Source organism: Schistocerca americana, chromosome X (assembly GCF_021461395.2).
Source record: "Schistocerca americana isolate TAMUIC-IGC-003095 chromosome X, iqSchAmer2.1, whole genome shotgun sequence".
NCBI classification, from domain to species: domain Eukaryota; kingdom Metazoa; phylum Arthropoda; class Insecta; order Orthoptera; family Acrididae; genus Schistocerca; species Schistocerca americana.
In genome coordinates, this window is record NC_060130.1 from 479,619,491 (window position 1) to 479,642,876 (window position 23,386).

The window sequence follows — 23,386 nt, forward strand, 5'->3', positions numbered from 1 at the left end:
ATCAGTAATTTTAGATACTTACATTAAGATAATCATTCATTTTACTGAAATATTTTTGAACTCCACATAAAGATGACACATCTAGTACTGTTGTGCAGAATAGTTCACAAACATATTATATAGTCTACAGACGTGTTCACAATAGTAGCACTTAGTGAATCACTGAGTCTACACTTCGATTTTACATAGTGTAAATTATGACATTGTCAAAGTCGGTATATATAAATTTTTTGCTATTACGGTTCTCGAAATTCCAGAAGAATGCTTTTCAAATGCTATAATTTTTTGAATTACAGTTTCTTGATCTTATGCTAAAGTGAAGTACTAAGCATCACTCTAAACAAAATATTATTATTATTTCTTTCTTTTCTCAGACGTTATGTCTGGTCAAAAATGGAAAGTGACGCAGACCTTGAACAAGCGTAACTTCCTTTTGACTGTACGGTATACGTTATATTGCATTTAGGAACTTTCGGGTAATTGAACATCTATCAATAATTACAGGTTTCTGTAGTTGTATATATAATTTTAGATGTAGCTGTATTGCATTGATGTACTGGTGGATATTTTGTGGTATGACTCCTGTAGTTGATAGTATAATTGGTATAATGTCAACTTTATCCTGATGCCACATGTCTGTAACTTCCTCAGCCAGTTGGCTGCATTTTTCAATTTTTTCTCCTGTTTTCTTTTGTATATTTGTTGTATTGGGTATCGATATTTCGATTAGTTGTGTTAATTTCTTCTTTTTGTTGGTGAGTATGATGTCAGGTTTGTTATGTGGTGTTGTTTTATCTGTTATAATGGTTCTGTTCCAGTATAATTTGTATTCATCATTCTCCAGTACATTTTTGGTGCATACTTGTATGTGGGAACGTGTTGTTTTATAAGTTTATGTTGTAAGGCAAGCTGTTGATGTATTATTTTTACTACATTGTCATGTCTTCTGGGGTATTCTGTATTTGCTAGTATTGTACATCCGCTTGTGATGTGATCTACTGTTTCTATTTGTTGTTTGCAAAGTCTGCATTTATCTGTTGTGGTATTGGGATCTTTAATAATATGCTTGCTGTAATATCTGGTGTTTATTGTTTGATTCTGTATTGCAATCATGAATCCTTCCATCTCACTGTATATATTGCCTTTTCTTAGCCATGTGTTGGATGCGTCTTGGTCGATGTGTGGCTGTGTTAGATGATACGGGTGCTTGCATGTAGTGTTTTCTTTATCCAATTTACTTTCTTCGTATCTGTTGATGTTATGTGATCTAGAGGGTTGTAGAAGTGGCTATGAAATTGCAATGGTGTAGCCGATGTATTTATATGAGTGATTGCTTTGTGTATTTTGATAGTTTCTTAAATTGTCTACCTGTCCATAATGTAGGTTTTTTATGTCGATAAATCCCCTTCCTCCTTCCTTTCTGCTTAATGTGAATCTTTCTGTTGCTGAATGTATGTGATGTATTCTATATTTGTGGCATTGTTATCGTGGAAGTGTATTGAGTGCTTCTAGGTCTGTGTTACTCCATTTCACTACTCCAAATGAGTAGGTCAATATTGGCATAGCATAAGTATTTATAGCTTTTGTCTTGTTTCTTGCTGTCAATTCTGTTTTCAGTATTTTTGTTAGTCTTTGTCTATATTTTTCTTTTAGTTCTTCTTTAATATTTGTATTATCTATTCCTATTTTTGGTCTGTATCCTAGATATTTATAGGCATCTGTTTTTTCCATCACTTCTATGCAGTCGCTGTGGTTATCCAATATGTAATCTTCTTGTTTAGTGTGTTTTCCCTTGACTATGCTATTTTTGTTACATTTGTCTGTTCCAAAAGCCATATTTATATCATTGCTGAATACTTCTGTTATCTTCAGTAATTGGTTGAGTTGTTGATTTGTTGCTGCCAGTAGTTTTAGATCGTCCATGTATAGCAAATGTGTGATTTTGTGTTGGTATGTTCCAGTAATATTGTATCCATAATTTGTATTATTTAGCATGTTTGATAGTGGGTTCAGAGCAAGGCAGAACCAGAAGGGACTTAATGAGTCTCCTTGGTATATTCCACGCTTAATCTGTATTCGTTGTGATGTGATATTATTTGAATTTGTTTGTATATTAAGTGTGGTTTTCCAATTTTTCATTACTGTGTTTAGGAACTGTATCAATTTAGGATCTACTTTGTATATTTCCAATATTTGTAGTAACCATGAGTGGGGTAAACTATCAAAAGCTTTTTGGTAATCAATGTATACGTAGTGTAGCGACCTTTGTTTAGTTTTAGCTTGATATGTCACCTCTGCATCTATTATCAGTTGCTCTTTACATCCTCATGCTCCTTTGCAACAGCCCTTTTGTTCTTCATTTATAATTTTGTTCTGTGTTGTATGTGTTATTAATTTCTGTGTAATGACTGAAGTTAATATTTTGTATATTGTTGGTAGGCATGTTATGGGGCGATGTTTAGCTGGGTTTGCTGTGTCTGCTTGATCTTTAGGTTTCAGATACGTTATTCCATGAGTAAGTGTATCAGGGAATGTGTATGGGTCTGCAATGTAACTGTTAAATAATTTAGTTAGATGTGAATGTGTTGAGGTGAACTTCTTTAGCCAGAAATTTGCTATTTTATCATTTTCAGGGGCTTTCCAATTGTGAGTAGAATTAATTGCTTGGGTGACTTCATGTTGCAAAATTATCACTTCAGGCATCCGCAGTATCATCTTGTATGTGTCTGTTTCTGCTTGTATCCACCGAGCATGCCTGTTATGTTGTACCGTGTTTGACCATATGTTGCTCCAGAAGTGTTCCATGTCTGTTATGCTTGGTGGATTGTCTATTTTAATGTGTGTGTTATCTATTGTCTGGTAAAATTTCTTTTGGTTTGTGTTGAATGTTTGGTTTTTTTCCCTTCTATTTTCACTGTTTTTTTATGTTCTAAGTCGTTTGTCCACTGCTTGTAATTTCTGCTTCTTTTCATCTAATTGCTCTATCGCTTCTTGTTGTGAGATTTTACCTAACCTTTTTCGTTTTTTTTCTGACATTTCATTTCTTATAAATTGTGTTAGCTGTCTGATGTCTTTTCTCAGTTTTTCTATTCTGATCTGTAGCCTGTGTTGCCATGCTGGTTTTGTGGGTTTCTTCTGTGTGTTGGTTGGTTCTGATCTCTGCCTAGTGTGTATATTTAGTGTAGTGAGTGCTCCTATATAAACCAGTAGTTGCAACTCTTCCATAGTTGTGTTTTTATTTATTTTGTAGTGTATGATTGTGTTGATAGTTTTTATTGTTGTTTCGACTTGTGGGTTAATTGGCGGGCTATGCAAGAATGGTCTAATGTCTGTATTTGTGTCTTTCTATTCTATATATGTCAGCTGAAATTTCTCTTCTATATCTAACATGTGTGTCACTTCGTGTTCTATTTGTGCTTGTTCTGGTTGCTGTCTTAAGATTTCGTTTTCCTCGTGTTGTTTAATTGATGCATGTTGGTCTTTGTTTGTTTGCTCTGGGATGTTTGAGTCCATTACTGTGTTTTCTTCTTCTTCTGATTGCACTTTATTTTGTTTCAGTATTTGTTGTACTTGTTTGATGTTTTCTAATTCTGACTGGGGTATCCTGTTATTTTTGATTATTACACGGATCTGATCAGCTAGTCGTTGTTCTGTTTAAAATTTTAATTCTGGGTATTTGGTAATAAATGTTGTGTATACTTGTGATCTGTATCCAGTTGTGTTGGTTCCTAGGTTTGTTGCTTGGTAATAACAGAACATGAGGTGTCGATTAACTTCGTCTGACCATCTCATCCTCTGTCTTTGTTTTCCTTCTAGGGTGGTTGCAGGAAGCATATCCTGCAAAACACCTCTCTTTGGAATTAAATCATTTTCCAGTTGGCTAGCAGTGTCGTTACCATAGTGGGCGGGCATAGGGTTCAAGTGTCATCCCCGACCATGACGGCGCTTGTCCGAGGCTTCTTTATTTCTGTCCTGAACCAAGTAATCACACTAAAAGGGGGGTTAGCCCCATTAGTGGTTTGTTCTTTTCGTCGCCTTTTACGACTGGCAGGACATACCGGAGGCCTATTCTTTTCCCGGGCCTCCACGGGATTTATTATTATTATTATTATGTTGAAGTACTTAATATATTTCATTATTATTAAAATCGTTGGCTTATCATGTATTCTAAAAGTGAGCATTGCAGCAAGTTATATTCTGTGAGGTCAGAGAGAAGAGAGAGAGAGAGAGAGAGAGAGAGAGAGAGAGAGGGAAAATGACATCCCATTCCTCCTGCAGACTGCAGAACCATACCCTGGATCCATATTTGCTGATGACTATTTAAATAGCGTCAGAAATCTTTGCTGTCCCGAGACATCGCACTGTCTCTCACTCTGCTTCTTGATTAAGTAGATTTTAGCAGCTGCCTTCGAAGGGCAGTTAATATGGAGCATTCTGATAGCTCATCTACCCATCGTTTAGGATATAAAATGCCTTACAAAGACCAAATCATATAACGAAGTACATTAGTTATAAATTCTATTTGAAATATTCACAATTTTTTCATGACTAACTTAATCTGAGATCTGTACTTAGCAGTTTGACACATGGATTAATAGACTCATACCAGGAATAGCCTTAGTATTCATTCTATGGACAATGTTAGAACACCTGTCTTCTCAGCCAAGGTACACTGTTCCAACATCAGTAGGTCTGTAACATTTGAGCTTTGAGTTAGACGTGACAATGGCTCTGATTTCGTCAGACTGAATCACAAATACTTCAGAAACAACAAGAATGGTGAACTAATTGGATAGTTTCATGTTTCATGGATCATTTTGCATGGTACATCATAATAATGTAGAATGGGTCATTTTACTATCACATTGCTAATTAATTTGTAAATATGCCTACATGCTGTACATTCATAAAGATTTTTTTCTTTTTTTGAACATATATGTGTAAGTTAGCAAGTCCTACCCACCACATATTACACATCACAATAATAGAATTTCTTCAATGGAGTAGAAGGTGTTGCCATGAAGAAACTTTCACTGTTTGTTTTCAAATTTTATTTTGGTCTTTGTAAGGCATTTTATATCCTTGGGTAAGTGATAAAACATTTTAGTTGCAGCATTGGACACCTGTTTTTGTGTTTGATCCAATCTTAATGAAGATTAATGAATGTCATTTTTCCTTCTGATATTGTAATTATGGATATCATCGTTCCTTTTGAAGTACAGTACAGTGGATTATTTACAATAGACTTCATGAGACAATAAATATACTATGAAGCAAAAGTCCGAATGCCCAACTCCTCAAACAGATGTCTGCAAAATAATTGTGGGTGGGCACCATATATTCTTACAGCACGTTTTTGAACTATGAAGACATTCTTTCTTAAAGATGTGTTAGACCAAAACATTATTCCACCATGACATTACTGAAAATATGCAAAATATGTCACCTTACTGATTTGTCTATCCCCTAGATTTACAATGATTCTAAAGCCAGGTTCACACACACAACTAATGTGGTGCGACAGCTTGTGACTTTCTATAGTGACATAGTGAGTCACCATTCACACAGGACGCCACAAATTCTATGTAGCTGCAAAGCTTTCAACACAGTGTCGGTTGAAATCATATGGATGAGTATGAATGTTATTGTGCATGTTATGGGATTAAAGCTGTGACAAGAGTTAGATATAAGGAAGACAAAACCCAAATGTTTCATCTGAAAATAGATTTCGCATACGGATAAATCAGGGGCCACAAAAACATTTATAAAAGAAATAACAGTTGGAGACGAAAATGCTGTCTGCAGTAGCAAGCCAACCAAAAGCTGGCATGTAAATATCATCTGAAGATATGTAACTCTTCCAAGATTTTAGAATCTTATTATATTCGTCGATATAAGCATTTTGAATAACTAATTTTTAGTTTAACAGCTGTCACATCACACTTGAGGCGCTTCATGCATATAAGTAAATAATCCACAATTGATACAATGCTTGGATTGCAAATCATGAAGTTTAAGCAACTCGCTTTTTTGGTTACGTATATTAAGTTTATTTATTTATTCATCCAAAAATCTTTTAAGGTTGTGGGATACATCATTAGTTCGCAAATATTGCCCTCACACACACACACACACACACACACACACACACACACACACACACTGCTGCAGGAAATCAAACACAAGTTGCTGTTCTTGTGGCGCCAGATGCTGTGAAAATGTAACTGCCAATCACTGTTTTCATTTTTTTCGGTAATAAAATGAAAACACATTGAAATCGAATGGAGTACAGCAGCAATTACTTCACAACTGTGACAGGATGCTCTTGTTCGAAATATTGCCACCAGGGAGCAGTGGCGGAAGGGAAGTGCCGCAACAAATTACAACCAAGCTGAACTTTTTGTGGCGTTGCGTCTATGAAGTTGCATCACTATAACCTGGGAGTTCACACAGGTAACTGCATCGCATGTTTGTATAGCACTAGCTGTGGCGACACTTTTGTTGCGTGTGTGAACACGGCTTACGCGCAAATGCGGCTGGACTAAATTGTTTTAATCATTACTTCTGCCTTCATGCTGACTGGGTCGCAATGGTAAAAGTCAAACATCAGGCAAAGAATGACTTTATTGCTCATATGACGCATTTCGGACTTTATCGATCATCAGATTTGCAGGACAATTGTTGCACTTAGGTATAGCATTTCCAGTTGTGTGTGAAACAATCCTTCACAGACTCGTTTTTAAAATTCAGAACCATACACAGAAAACCAATCAATGATACGTTTCGTAACATTGTTTACCATTTCCTCCATTTCTGTGTGTGTGCTTCTGTGAATAGTTTGCAAATGTTGGTTTCACATAAACTGGAAACACTGTTTCTACATGCAGCAATCGCTCCTGGATATCTGATGAGCAATAAATTCTCAAACAAGTCATACGAGGAATAAAGTCATTCCTTGCCTGATGTTTGACTTTTACCATTGTGACCCGGTCAACCTGAATGCAGAACCACTGATTATTATAATACTGGTTGTCTGCCGCATGCATGGCACATTTACAATAAATTGCTTTAGAAGTTCCAAAGTCTGCATTTCCCAGTTTAAATTCTCATCTGTGTGGACTCCTAAAAATTTGAAGTATCCGCCATATTTATTATTTCCTGACCATGTGTTACACTTAGCATCTGTATTATCCCAGACGAGCAGAACTTAATATACTGTGTCTTTTCAAATTAAGAGGAAGACCTTTCACAGGAAACCATTCAGTGATACTTATAAGAACATTGTTTAGCATTTCTTCTGTTTCTGTGTGTGTGCTTGAACTGATTACTGCTAGTACCATCTGCAAAAAGAACTAGTTCTGTTTGTTGTATGTTAGAAAGAAGATCGTTTACATCTATGAGGAACAATAGTGGACATAAGATTGAGCCTTGGGGAACTGCATACATGATTTCTCTCCGATCAGAATAACGTCACCGGAGTATATTGATTGAATTACTAAGTACAATTTCTATTATGTAGGTGGGTCTAAGAATGAAAATGATGTAGAAAGTACATATTGGAACAGCTACAGAGAAATCAGCAAAAAATTAAATCTATCAAGGACAAAACGATTATGAGAGCTGAGTTCATCACATTACTAGATTGATATTCAAATATCGGATATAAAATGATCATCTGTCTACGCATTCTCTTTGCTACAGGATAACCGCCCTGATAAAATGAACCCGGAAACAGAATTAATGTGACTGTTATACTTCGGTCCCAACGGCAGCACATTTTTGATCGTCGAGCCTATGGAGGAGTTATTCCAATGTAGTCTAAAAAGAAATCAATGTTGACCATACTGCGAAGGACAATTTTGGCAAGGCAGTCCGATCGCATAATATTGATCGCAAGTTTCATCGCGTGTAGTATCTTTCTTGCTTTGTTCTCTATGTGTTTTGTGTTTAGTCTTCCGGCGTAGAGTGGGATGTCATGGCCGGCGAATTTATTTGGTGTTTGAAGTATCGCGTTATATTTGTAATCGGTTTTTTCGGGTGCCCGTATGTGCCAACTTGAAATGTTTGTGCATACTATGCAGGTCAGAAATATTGTGGACAGAAGAATTGGGCGACTTGTTTAGCGAGTGCACTTTTTCGCTACCACAGATCGTAAAGTGAATTTCGGATAAAGTGCTAAAAGCAGCTAAGCTCTTCAGTCAGTTGAAGTTTCATTAGTCCCTGGGGCCAAGATTTGAGGTAATTTCCATATATCCTTCTCGTAGGAACAGAATTACTATAAAAGTTTTCTAATTACCGGTTCAGCTGTGACATTTGTCATTAGACGAGAACTTTATTATTTGATTACGATCCATCACTCCCACCTTCGCTCTGACGATTTCGTTAATACTTTAAGAATGTTTATTTTTCTTTAGTGATTACCAGAACTTGTAAACGCATGTTTTACCCCTCGATGACGTTTTAACTTTTTTTTGCAATTTTCCTTCCTTCGCTTACTTGGTCAACAAAATTTTACTCTCGGCCCATATGTCGTTGATAAAAGTTATGTTTTCTTATGCGACGAAAATAATAAGGAAGAAACGTAACTGTTCGTAGCTGTTACCGTTGTTAAATTACGTGTTTGCACTCGACCTTGTTTACATATAATTGGTGTGTTCCTCCGAATAGAGGAATGCACAGGCCTAGGAAACTAAATTAAATTGTCGATAGTAGATATTGTCAATTATTCCAAATAGAAACAATAAATGAACAGACGTAACGTTTCCAGTTAATGTTGTTACATATAATAGAAAGTCGTCAGTGGAAGTTAAAGTAAATTGGACACTGCAACAAAGGTATTATTGAACAGGCCTGGTACATGCTTTGTGAGCAGTGGTTGGTAGTTGCATTCTTATGGCATGGTCACTGTACTTTTAGTTCCTCTCCTAACCCAACCATATTGTAGAAATTCGTTATATTAAAGTGAAGTTATACAAACAACTAGATCATCCCTGCAAAACAAGTCATATCAAATGTAGTCAGAAGTAAATCAGTGTATATGCTGACAAGTTTTGAAAACTTGTGTATGTGTGTTACTATCTGTGACAATATTATATTGGAGATAATATGGAGAAACTGTTTTCCAAGTAGTATGTTGGAATTGACACGTGAGAATAGACATAAACATTATCAGCCTCTTTAGTTTGGCAGAGAATGTATTCCTTGCTGGAAAACTGGTTTAGTGAAACATTTTGTAACAGTTGAATTTATATGCAGTATTAACATATTTGTAATATTCATTTTATTTAATGGTGGAGCATTAATTGGTACTTTTTCTGATTGTGGTTGATCACAAACAGTTCTAAAAGAGATTCGGTTCCTATTCATGCTTTCTACTGTATGACACATTCATGTGCTCTTTTTCCATCCCTCCTCTTCTCACTACCTTGCAAATGGATAGGTGGATTGATTGACTAAGTTAAACAGATGGTGTCTAGGAAAAAGTTGTTGCAGGAGGGTGCCAGATTGAAGATTGTTTTTTTTTTTTGTCAAGACCTGCAAGAGAAATGTGAGCTGAAAATAGGGTCTGGCTCAGCAGCAAGCACCCGGGAGGGTCGGGGGCACATGCTGCCCCCCCCCCCCTCCCCGAAATGTTTGGACTTATGCTACATGCAGTGGAAATTTTCTAGTACCAACATGCTTTCTTAATATTATTGATTCATGATTATGGCTGAAAGTAAAGTGAAAGAAGTTTCAGGTGTAAAGAGATTGGTGAAAAACTGCAGAGGAAGATTCACGGAACTATGAGAGGCTGCAACTGTCACAAAGCGGAGAAGGTGGTGAACAGTTTCATAATGTCACCATGTCTGTATTGTGTAAAAATTTCCATCTAGTTGAAAATGGATCATCCCAAGCACAAGTTTGAGTTAATTAGCTTCCTTTGTGTCCTCAGCCATACAAGGAAAAATTAAGTTCAACATGGCTGTGTCTGGGCTGTTTCAGAACTAAACAGAATAGACTCAAGGTTAATATCTTTGTTCGAAAACTTGTGTAAAGTAAGTGGGTGCCTTTCAGGGGGGGGGGGGGGGGAGGGAGGGGGGGGGGGAGATAGCGATTGATTTTGAAGTTATTTTTGTAACCTTCTGTTAGTTCATTTGAATTTTGCGAGGTATTTGCTTTTCTATATGAGATTGATACCTCAGTAACACTGCTGTAAATTAAATATTTATCTAGTGGTTTTGAGAAATTTGAGCTTTTAACAAGTTTAAGGATCATTTAAGGTGAATGAAAACAGCAAATCAATTCTTGTCCACGTGTTTGGTATATTAAAAGGTTTAATCGGAACTTTATTTATGTATTTATACTATGAGTCACACAAAGTAAAATTAGCTTTCTGATATCCCCCGCCCCCTCTGTCCAATAAATAGTCCTGTGTGTGGGCCTGGCAAGCACCAGCCCATTTATTTTGTAGCAGAGCATGTGTTTGACTCCAGAAAAATCATTGGTGTGTTGAATATTTATCAGGTTATTTCAGTTTTATGTCATGGTACCTATTGCTGTTGCCAAAACATTGTCAGATATTTAGATGAAAAGGTGAGAGTCTCAGTTTGACAGAAGCTCTGTAAGCAGTTGTGGGACTAAAATAGATACGTGAGATTAGTTTCACTCCACTGCCGTTGTTAAAAGATGGGTGCCATGAGAGAGCATTGACTGTTGGGTTAATGTGAGTTGACGGGGGTGTTACAGAGATTTGTATCTGGCTATCGTCAGTATAATAATTATGACACAAATTGATGTCTTTAATGTGTCATGATATTCTTAATGTTATTTCTAAAAATATAACTTGTTGTGTTAAACGTCTTTATCATTAGAGCAGTAGATTATGTGTCAGAAAAAATTGCATTCATAAGTTGAAGACTATGCATAAAATAAAAATTGTGACAACCCTCAAGCATTCGTCAACTATAAATTACACTTTGATTAATAATTATGTTTGTTGTCACATCTTTAGTGATGGTTCACTTACACTGTGGAAGGAATACTGAGGCTCAATCTGCCTTCCCTACAATGTGATTTATATTCGTTTTTATGCCCCCCTGAGACTCTGTCTTAGTGGTAAGTGCCAAACTATGGAGTCATCTGGTTTGATTTCTAGTCAATCCTAGGATTTTTCTGTCACTTATCACTTATTTCACTGCTGGCTTTATTTGTCAATGTGATAAATGCAGAGTTGCACCATGATTATGAATTCACACTAAACTATAGGTTCCCTTATAGTGGCTGGGTAACTGTTTGGAGGTCAGGAGAAGGCAATGACATGATATCTAACAGCTTTGTGCATAGTAGAGCATTGTGTTGTTCAAACCAGCCTTTGGGTTGATGACAGCTTTACCTCCTTGTCACACCAAATGGATACTCCCAGGTAGTTAATGCTATTGCTGATTGTACTTTAAAGTAGACTACAAACAACATTGCAGCTTAGCATTTTTCACATCAATAAACATTGCCAAAGGTGAAAGACTTAATAATTGATGGACAAAAGTCCTAGGACAGACCGGGAATTGAATCTGAGCCTTTTGTATTTTAGCTTTAATGTTTAGATTGTTGTGTTGTAAATTACATGTTGTTGAGAAATGAATTAAGCAATAGTTTTAGTCTTGATATGTGGGCCATACAGTTTCTGTTCCTTAAAATAAATTAGCACCTAGAATGTGTATGGTTAATATTCTATCTGTTGACAATAATTAAAATTTGGATTTCCTAATGCCTACAGTTTGACATGAATAGTTGTCATTTGATTAAGTTTAATCAAGGTATTTGAGAAACTGTTATGTCTAGCAAAAACATAGTTGGTTTATTGTGAAGTATTAACAAAAAAGACTATTAAAATATCAGAACCTACTTCCAAGAGCCATTTCTCTGCTTCTTTCCCTGTGTACTGGTATTTTACGGTGCTGTTCGCATTGCTTAAGAATGCATGCTCATTATTTGACATCAAAATTTGCTGGGTAAAGAGGTTTATTCGATACTAGTAGTCAGCTTTGACCAGTGATGTGTGGAACATGTGACAAATGTCTTAAACAACATAGTGATTGTAACGTAATATTAGTGGAGATTTTTTGATATGGCCGAAGTTACAGACCAGTGTCACCACAGCAAGGATTTTTGCTTTTACATTCATTGCCTTTGTCAACTAACAATCAGACAGTGAAAATATGCAGCAAAATGCTATGTGACAGCTGCCATTAATGTTACATTACTGATGAAACCTGATGATGAGTATCGAATACTAATCCTTATCCTATTTGCTTAATGCTGACATATGTTCCTGCAGTGCTTACTTATCATGTATGTGAAAGTTTAGGAGTACTGATAGTTTTTACATTTGCTTATAAACTTTTCAGGAAATGGAAATTGTGGCAGCTCAAATACCGGATTTTGAATTAGTCATATAATGTATCACTTTTATAACATAAACAGGAATGACTGCAGACTGTTGTTTGGTAGTTGTTAGTGGGCAGTACTCGTTCAGCGAAAGGGCCATTATAGCACACTGCAAGGGAAGGAGTATGTGCTTAAAGATAACAACCATAATATATGAGCTGAAAGTTGTTTCATAAATAGTATTCTTTAGCCCACATATGCCTTTCCCGTGTTGCTAAAGGCCAAGAGTGGATGATGTGTTAAGTAAAGCAGATTGTATTCACATAGACATGACTGAGAAATTGCTTCCACACATAAGTACAAAGGCAGTTTTGCATAGAGTTTTATGTTGTACAGAATACTTAATTGTGAATGGTTCATCTGGAATTACAGAGATTCAATTATTTTGGCATTATCCAGGTATGTTTTTCTCTGATTGGATGGTTTGTGTGATACCATATCTGTTCATAGTACCAAACTGGGCTCTCACGCTGTTTTGAAAACTGTTGATCAGCTTGCTCTTTAGATGCAAAAGTTTGAGATCAGATCTCAACACGAACTTTTCAAGAGTATATTGAATATTTCTACATGCCAAATGTGCTTTTTTGTCACCAGTTTTCTGACTGGTTTGATGTACCCCACCACAATTTCCTTTTAGTTCACATTGTTTGTAAATTATGATTTTGATTGTAGATTCTCCAATTTTTGTTTCATCTTGTTGTGTAATATAACACAAGAAATCTTGTTTGCAAGTTGAAGAAGAAAAAGTATCTCTCTGTGTGTGTGTGTGTGTGTGTGTGTGTGTGTGTGTGTGTGTGTCAGTCAGTCGTCCTTCTCAGCTATCAGAAATTATTCATAAGATTAGTTCCATTTGCAAATGTGCGAGGAGGATACTATTGCAAGCTCTTGTCAGTAGGTAAAAATGTCTTGTTCAGGCTATAATTAAAAGTAAATACTCTCTGTGTGACCTTCCAAAGAAAGAAGGAAATTGCATGGGGTGGTGATACGAAAAAAAGAGTAGTCTGATCAAATCATCAAACCCTTTTGAAATCTGAGCACTGATGATAGGGTGGATGTATGTGCCATAAAAATAGATATTTGGGTGAAGAAACTTGTACAATCCTCTTTTCTTCCCACACTTACCTGGTTATTATGTAAGCATGCGGAAAAATGTAGAATAAAGATTTCACTAACAAACTTTTTCTCTTCAGTGTAATCCAAGTGGGCCCAAGCGGCCATGTAGAACAATAGTTCAAAGGATAATATTAGTTTGCTACAGACTTTGCTGTTACTGTGACTGGTGCACATGCTTGCATATCCGTGGCATTACTGTGTGTGAGTTTGGCAAATGTAGTGCTCTCAAGCTGCTTAGTGCTGTTATTTCTCTAAAACCATCACTGAACATGCTTCACTGACCACCACTAGGTGGTGGACTATTGAGTGTGATGGAGGAGGAACCTTGGCTTCACTGTCCTGATCAAGGGGATGCTACAAACCTCTGTTAGGAAATTTCAATGTCGAGGTCTACATGAGTTGATGGGATTGATGATTGTGAAGCTGGATGGTATTAAGCTGTGCTTTTCCTGAAACTGCACAAATCTTGAGAGAAGCTTACAGTTACTTCATAATATTTAAACCTGCTCTAGGGCCCTGCAGCAAGTGAATGTTAGGGATATTGGTCTATAATTCTGCATTTTTTACCTTTTTATGAAGAGGAATAGCATTTGCTGTTTTCCCGTCCCCACAGGAGTATTCTCTGCACGATTAATAGTTCAACTTTGTCTTCATTGTTTAATTTCACAGTTTCCTCATCATGGCAGGAAGAGATGGAAAAATACCAAATAAAACCTCATTTGTAAGGTGATTCCTATTTTAGAGTAGAATGTAAATGGGTTCAGGTGGCATTTGGAGGAAGAGAGACATGTTTGTAACTGTGTGCTACAGGAGTGTTCCTTCATCAGGTGGGATTATCTTAGTGTGGTAACGGCTAAAGAATGGTTACGTCATTTTTGTATAGGTGTACAAACATTTTCCTCTCTCTTCCACCACCACCACCACATGCCACCAACCTGTGAACGGTTGTTGTAAAAATAAAGGTGCATTAGAAGATAGCAGTATGTTCCCCTATCTAGCAATGCATGAAACAATTGACCAAGAAGGTCTCACTAAATACAACCTTTTTTATTCAGTCATGCACATTGTAGGCAAGTGTCAGCTTCAGATAAACAGTTCTATTAGTTTTATTAGCTGACTTCAGCGGAAAAGCCCTGATGCAATGGTCTCACTTTTTACAGAAGTACCTTTAGTGGATTCATCTCATCACGTACAGGTCTGAGGCTGACAAGTGTTGTCTGAGCACGCACTCTAGTACATGAGTTGTGTTTCTTCAAACGAGTGAGTTTTTTTAATTGCCCCCCCCCCCCCCCTCTCTCTCTCTCTCTCTCTCTCTCTCTCTCTCTCTCTCTCTCTCTCTCTCTCTCTCTCTCTCTCTCTCTCTATATATATATATATATATATATATATATATATAAAATCTCAGTCTCCAACTTTTTGCGGGAGGATATTGAGGACTGGGCACTAGACTCAGCCATTTAAAACCTACAATATTCTGACAGTACATTGAAGGTGCGTTTATAGTTTGGTCTCATGATTTGGACAGCTCCTGCGAGTTTCTTTAACATCTTAACTCCATAAATCATGACATTAGCTTACCATGGAATAGTGTAAAATGGGTGTTTGCCAGTTTTAGATATATTGGTGTGACGTGAGGCGGTATTCCTGGACATTGAGTATATTGAAATCCCACTCATAATGATCTGTATTTGTAGCCAAGCATTTGCCACCACCCGTTATGGACAGTGAGCATTCTTAAGACCTGCAGATGGAATTGGAACATCTGCAAATTAGGTTTGTAGAAAATGGATGATCATCCTGTCGGATACACATCGTGCTACAGTTGTACAAATGCCAGCACAAGGCTCAGGATGAGGCGGTCAAGACATCTTACCTGCCATATGTCTAGAATGTTTGTGCAAAAATATATAATTTACTGAGGAAACATCAGGTTAAATGGTATTTTGTCCTCCAGCAAATATCTTACTACTTCTGTGATCAGTCAAAGGTGACTTAGTGCTAGGAAAAGTAGGGTTATACAGGATTCTTTGCTAGAGATGTAGAGCTTATATTGGGTCAACAACATAAACTATTCAGGAGCACAGTGTAGAGCACCTCAAGCGTACTCGTTTCGTACATGCCAGCCTGAAAATTACTTATTGCCAAAAACTGTATTTCTGATTGTCATTTTAATGTAATATAACAGAATGAAAGTTTTCGCCTATAAGTCAAATATGTGTGGTTCCATTAGTAAAGAGTCAGTGAAAATATGACTGACTGAGTATGTGATCAGTTAGGATGGTTGTTTTGAGCTGGACACCGCAAGGAATACTGCCACTGTGGAACTTTCTGCAATGTGTAACATAGTGATATACACAGCAGATAATTCTTTATTATAATTGAAAATATTTTAAAATGTCACGTGGCACCATGGCTTGAAATATTTGTGTAGATTGTGTACTGTTTTGTGTGCACCACCACTTACTACTGTTTGTTAGTTCGCATGTGCGTCATCCTTGGGATAGAACAGGGTTCAGAATAATTGATTAAAGTTGTTGTCATATAGATTGTGTTTAATGTGACTCCTGCCTAAATATACTGCTTATCTGAATTTTACACTCACATCCCAAGATAAGGTTTAACATGTTCCACTTGAACATACTTTGCAATTATTTTCAATTAAATGGACTAACTAGTTTTTATTCACATTCTTAGTAGTAGATTACTCAGTTCTGTATAACAATTAATACTCAGTTTAAATATATTTCATCAGTCTGTTTCAAAACCAAAGATACCATTGCTTAGAACAATTTTTCTCACTGCTTGGATGTCAAATTTGGTTTTGATGTCATTAGTTATTTGTAATCATAACTTACAATATATTACTTCAAAAAATATTGACAACTCTGAGAATTTGTTTTTTATTTTAGCAAACACTAAGCTGGTTTATTTATTACCACAGAGTACAAGTAATGGCGCACATTAAAAAGCTTTTGGTACTTCTAAACATACATGTGAATTGTACTGTGGCCACAACACAGCAACATTAAAAATTTTTAAGCACATTTTTGTTTCATTGCCAGTAATAATAGCTGCAAAAGATTTGACATGGCTTGAGGATTTTTGCAGTAGACAGCTGTAGACCCAGTGAAGATCCAATCCAATGTCATGAAATTCCCGTGCTGCATTAAGAATAGCCCTCAGCACTTGTTGAATCTCTGTATCACTCATGCAACAAACAATGAAAAACAAAAACTTGATGGTCTCTACTATAAAAGTCATTAACATTCATATGTAACACATTATATACCATACTTTACTCTTTGTTGTAGAGGCGGAGTTCAGTCATACAATCCAAATTCCATATCACTACAGCAATCAACTTCCTTCTGTGATTTTACCAAATGAAGACAATATCATTTATATGGGCCAAGCATTTGCTGCTGAGTGTACTCAGATCCATGCACAGACGTGCAACAGAAGCACGTTCACTCAAGTATTGAATGCAAACTGACTGAAGTGTACACCATGCTTGTAATGGCTGGGTCTTAAATAGAGCAGCTTAGTGTGTCTTCACAAATACATACCTAAACCTGACCAGAAAATGCTCCAAAATATCGTGGCAGCGAGATATTGATGTCCGGCATTTCTTCCAGAATTACATAGAACAAACCAAAAATTCCCAGTCAAGATTGTAGCTCCAAGATATTATTGTACTTGCCTCCCATTTAAAAACGGAATTGAAGGGGCAAGTAGGAAGAACTATGTTGTTGGACATATTCATTAGTGATAAGAAATCTAAAAAGTAAATTCCTCCGAAAAAGGCCATGAAGGCTCAATGGTACCGACCAGCCGCTGTGTCATCCTCAGCCCATAGGTGTCACTGTATGTGGATACGGAGGCGCATGTGATCAACACACCACTCTCCCGGCCATATGTCAGTTTCTGAGACTGAAGCTGCTACATCTTAATCAAGGAGCTCCTCAGTTTGCCTCACAAGGGCTGAGTGCACCTCGCTTGACAACAGCACTCGGCAGACCAGATGATCACCCATCCAAGTGCTAGCCCAGCCTGACAGTGCTTAACTTCGGTGATCTGACAGGAACCAGTGTTACCACTGTGGCAAGGCAATTGGCTTAGTAGTAAGAACCTAACAGCTAAAACAAACTAGGAAGGCTAAATACAAAAAGTTCTGGAGCCGCCTGCATTGTACCACTGTGCAGTGTGACCTTTCGTGATATTGAAGATCGTGCCAGTGGAGGATGGGCTATTGAATTTGAGAGACAGTGAATGCAAACTTGTGAAGTTGATAATGTGACAAAGTGTATAATCACATGTCACTCAAAGTTGTTTTTGTCACAATGGTGTGCACTGGATGTGGATACGGAGGGGCATGTGGTCAGCACACCACTCTCCCGTCTATATGTCAGTATCTGAGACTGGAGCTGCTACATCTTAATCCAGCACAGCTTTGACTGCTCCAGGAAAAGGCAGTACAGTCCTCATACCATTTTCAGTGTACATATTAACTACAAATGTTTCAGTTCATGCCATAATATAAGGCCCTCGTTTGGCCTTGAATTGATTTTGTCAGGAGTGTCTGCCTTTTAAAATGTCATAAGTGCTGGCTGGTATTCTTTCTTACATGAAGCAAGGGTTCTACTGCTTCCCATACTTGTTTAATATCAGCTGGTACTCTGTTGACTACTACCACCACCACCACCACTACTACTACTACTACTACTACTACTACTACTACTACTACATTTTATTAGTTTATTTTATGTAATGAACTCCACCACTCATTTTTGCACCCAATTCGCGTTCAACAGTTAGCATTTTAGCTGGCTTTGTACTGTCTTATTACTTCATCTCGGGATTTGACAAACACAGTATTTGGCTGAATTCTTCATACATCTGTTGTTTAAGGACTGAGGAAGGTAAGAGACGATGAAAGTGCACAGATAGTGTAGGGGGATTTAACATGTGACAATGTACTGTAAGAGGAAATGACACTGGATTTTGCAGCTTGTGGGGCTTTTGCTACATATTCTGAAACTAGACAGAAGGTACTTTAGAAAGACATTGGAGTAAATGCACAGTTTCTGCTGATGAAATGAAGCTGCTAAAGAGAAGAAAAAATTACAGGATGTGTGTGTGTCTGTGAGTGTGTGTGGACTTAGATTCAAGGGGACCAAGGACTGAAAAAATACACACTATTAGACTAAAAAGGAACTTTACTGTGAAAAACAAAACATAAACCAAAATAAAGGCAGTCTGCTCTTAAGCACAGACCTGTGAAATCAGAAGCTGCTGCTCAGTAACATCTAAGACTGAGCTGTTACTACATTGTGTGCATTGTAACATACTTGAATCCTTCTTAGAATGCTGTCTGAAAGGTGGAGATGTTGCTGCTCTAGCCTGTCCCACTCCACGACACTTGAGGCCATTCTGTGTATGGGGTGGTTTCTGTGAAGACACCTTTCTAATTTCAAGTGCTCCCAAACATACCAGTCATGTTGCTGTCAGTAGATACCACATGTTATTGTGCTCCTGCTTTCAGGAGGAAGATGTTAATGAGGTGGGCATGGTGTGCTCATGCGTCTGCTAAGACATATACCCACGACTATGTGGGGGCTTTAGAGCAGGAAAAAAAGTTGGAGAATTGTCTCTTCATACTGCACAGCCTTCAGATTACCCTCAGTAGTGGTGAGAGGCGTCTGTCTCTGTATGTGATACTGGCTCAAATCATTATAGACCCACATCCATGATGAACCCATGGGTCTGCGTGCCTGGGATCTCCATAGTTAGTTGGCAACAACCACACTATTCTGTGGCAGTCATCAGCTGTCAGACAAATCCCACTCTTGTCAGTGAAGAGAACCCAACACCATTAATCCAGATTCCATTTAAGACCATAACTTAGAGCACCATGTGGTGGTATGGTTTGTCCTGTGATAGATGTCTAGATCATGTAGAGATCATTGCAAGCATTCTGTCGACAAAGACCTAATTGCCCCCAAATAGGCAGCAAGCATTCTGTCGACAAAGACCTGCTAGTTGCCCCCAAATAGGCAGCGAGCATACCCCTCAAGCTACCTGTAAGCCATAATTTGTAGGTAACGGTGGTGTGGTGTTGTTGACTGCAGGCCACCAACAGTAGGCACGTCTTCATTGTTTAGTCCTTAATGATAGTAGTTGAATGTTCAAATGGTTAAACTGTGATGTATGCCATTTTGATGGGCAACATCTGGTGCTGACAACCCTTCTTGCTGAAAAGTGACAACATATGTACGTATGTAAATGAAGTGAGAATGTGCATTTAAATAGGGGCTGGCTCTGCTTAGTAATATGCTGTGGTCAAAAGAATATTTCGAAAGATGTTTCCAATAGGGGGGAAAACTGCAAACTATGCAGGGGATGGTGCAGAACTTCTATTAAGCAGTTAGTCTGTAGTTATGTTACTTTGATTTTCATATTGAAGTCCATACCTTTAAGTTCCCATTAGTTTAGGAACTGTGACTGATTGTGGAACTATCTGAAGGTGTCATTTTTGTATCCTGGATGATTGTGGAACTAGCTAAAGGTGTCGTTTTTGTATCCTGGAGTTTTTAGCCTACAAAAATATTTATTTTGGACAAATTATCTCTGTTTATTCCTTTGTACCCCAACAATGTTTCCAGTATTATGTGACTGCATTAAAATAAAATCGTTTAAGTACTCATCACGTCGATTATGTTGATGGTACAGTACTGCTAATAATGATAATAATAATAATAATAATACCAGTACAATTGTAGTAGTAGTAGAACTACATGAAGTGTTAGTACCTGAAGCACTGTGATACCATCCATCATGGGGGATGTAGGCTGACCAATGCTGCCTACAGGGCCAATCTCACTCACACCTAGCATCTGTGCTGAGGTGGGGGCACTACCTTTTGCAGTTTGACAGCAGCTCTTGTGTTTCATGAGATGTCCAGGTTCTTGACTGCTTCCAAATCACGAGCATTCCAAACCGTGTGCATCGTACCGTGCAGTTGATTTTCATACATTGACTGAGATCCAGAAGGGATTTTACTCTTGAATATGTTTTTGTCTTAATGTTTTGTGACATTTTAAATGAGCACCAATATATATGATAGTCTTTGCACATGCTTCTCAGAAGGGGAAAACTCTTGGCCACTTGAGTTTTGCCTCTGACTCTGAGAGCCATTCCTAGTATAAAGTGCATATACTCTGCATATGAACACATCCAAGACTTCCCTCTGTAACTAAAAGGGCTGGGCAGGTGTCATCTACTGGGTGCCAGACTGCATATGGGAATTTGGATAAACAAGCTGGCTGATGTGGGAACCAGTGAATCATGTATGGCAAATGAAGTGGCCATCAGCTTACTTTGTTTCGTCACTGTTGAAATGCATTATTGTGTTAGAGGTAAGAAAAATGACAAAAAGAGACAAACCACTGTGTCTGGTCAAGTCAACTACTTGATTGTGGCACTCCTTTTAACCCCTCACGTGAGATGAGCTACATCTCAAATGTCTATCTGTAGGGCACACTCGGATAATGCATACCTTCCTGCTATGACAAAAGGACTCTCCTATGTGTGGTGCTTGAAACATAAAGATTTCAGATGCCATATATTAATAGCTTGTATTTTATATACAGACAAGTAGGTAGAGGTTAGTTTACCTGGTGATATGTGATCTACATTTGCAGACAGGTGACCTATGAAAGGACATGAAATTTTTATCTCTGAGGGACTGTTTTGGCAGATAAATGTGTGTTTTTATAATAATAGAATCTAGATATTCTTCATTATTTAAAACTGAAAAGGGAAATTGGTAGGTTGAAGTTAGATATACTGGAAATTAGTGAAGTTTGGTGACAGAAAGAACAAAACTTCTGGACATACAAGTTCAGGGTTGTAAATGCAAAATTAAATAGGAGTAATGCTGGTGTAAGTCTGGTAACGAAAAAGAAAATAAGAATGTGGGGAAGTTGTTATGAGCGGCATTGTGAATCCATTCTTGTACCCCACATAGACATAACCCAACACCTACTGCAATAGTAAGAGTTTAGTACTAGCTCTGCATGTCATGAAGAGACTGAAAGACTGTATGATGAACTAAAAAGAAATGAGGTGGATATTTAAGGGAGGTGAAAATTTGTGATGGGGAATTTGAATTCATAGTAAGAAAGGGGAAAGGAATGAGAGAGGCAGCTGCCTGGTAGAATTTTGCACAGAGCATAATACTTGATGAAAATCATGATTGAAGGCTGTATGTGTAAAAAGAGACCTAGGAAAGTTTCAAGTAGATTACGTAATGATAATACAGATATTTCAATACCAGATTTTAAATTGCAAACAATTTCCATGGGCAGATGAGGACTTCAACCATAATTTATTGGTCATGAACTGCAGATTAAAGCTAAAGTTACAGAAACAGAATATTAAGGAGATATGACTAGGATACATTGAAAGTATCTGAGGTTGTTGAGTTTCAAGGGTAGCATAATGCAATGTTTGATTGAAACTAGAACACAACAGGAAATGAATGGCTAGCCTTTAGTGACATAATAGTGAATGTAGCCAAGGATCAAGTAGGGTAAAAGACAAGACCTAGTAGAAATCCTTAGGTAATACATGAGATATTGAATATAATAGACAAAAAGAGAAAATATATAGATGCAGCAAATGAAGCAGAGAAAAGGGAACACAGATGTCTAAAAAATGTGATCGACAGGAAGAGCAAAATGGCAAAGGAGGAATGGCTAGATGTGAAATGCAAGGATGTAGAAGTACGCATAACAAGGGCAAAGATAAATACTGCCTACAGGAAAATTACACACATCTTTGTGGAAAAGAGAAACACCTGTTTGAATATCAGGAATTTTATAGAATGAGAAGTATTTGAACATGAGTTGGAAGATATGATGCCGTGAGAAGAATTTTACAGAGCACTAAAATCCTAACTAGAAATTAGGACCCTGTAGTAGATGACATTCTCTCAGAATTATTGAGATCCTTGGGAGAGGCAACCATGACAAAATTATCCCAGCTGATGTGCAAAGACTTCAAAAGGATTGTAATAATTACAGTTGAAAAGAAGCAGGTGCCAACATGTATGAGGATTACTGAACTATCAGTTTAATAAGTCATGTATGCAAAATACTTACATGAATTACTTACATAAAAACGGGAAAATGGTAGAAACCAACCTCAGGGAAGATCTGTTTGGGTTTCGGAGAAATGTAGAAACATGCAATGCAATACTAACCCTATGAGAGAGGTTAATGTGTGTTTATTACATTTGCAGATTTAGAGAAAATTATGAAGGGAGCAGGAAGAATGAAAGATTATTTACACCATGTACAGAAATCAGACTGCAGTTATGAGTTGAAGCACATGAAATGAAAAGGAAGCAATGGTTGTGAAAGGGGGGGGGGCAGGGGGGGGGGGGGAGAGAGAGAGAGAGAGAGAGAGAGAGGGAGGGGGGGGGGGATTTGTAGCCTGTTCCTGATGATATTCTATCTGTACATTGAGTAAGGAATAAAGGAGAAATTTGGAGGGGGAATTAAAGTTCAGGGTGAGAAAATAAAAACTCTGAGGTTTGCTGACAATATTGTAATTCTGTCAGAGATGGCAAAGGACTTCAAACAACAGTTGAACAGAGTGGATAATGTCTTGATAAGATGTAAATCAACAGAAATAAAATGAGTACTGAAATACAGTCAAATTAAAGCAGATGATACTAAGGGAATTTGATTAGGAAATGAGACACTGAAATTAGTAGAAGAGTATTGAAATAATCTGGCATTCCTCAAGGAAGTGTTATAGGCCCTCTGCTGGTCCTGATCTACATAAA

At 37.4% G+C, this 23,386-nt stretch overlaps 1 protein-coding gene across 2 annotated transcripts in view; it reads left to right on the forward strand.

Annotated features, from left to right (window-relative positions):
- Positions 1–7,921: 7,921 nt before the first annotated feature.
- Positions 7,922–23,386, forward strand: part of LOC124554808 (uncharacterized protein DDB_G0271670-like) — a 192,256-nt gene continuing 176,791 nt past the window's right edge. Inside the window, exon 1 of one of the 2 annotated variants that reach the window (XM_047128464.1) lies at positions 7,922–8,238. The gene's annotated coding sequence lies outside the window, so the exon portion shown is untranslated. The remainder of the gene's footprint in view (positions 8,239–23,386) is intronic. The other variant, XR_006968457.1, reaches the window with a different exon arrangement.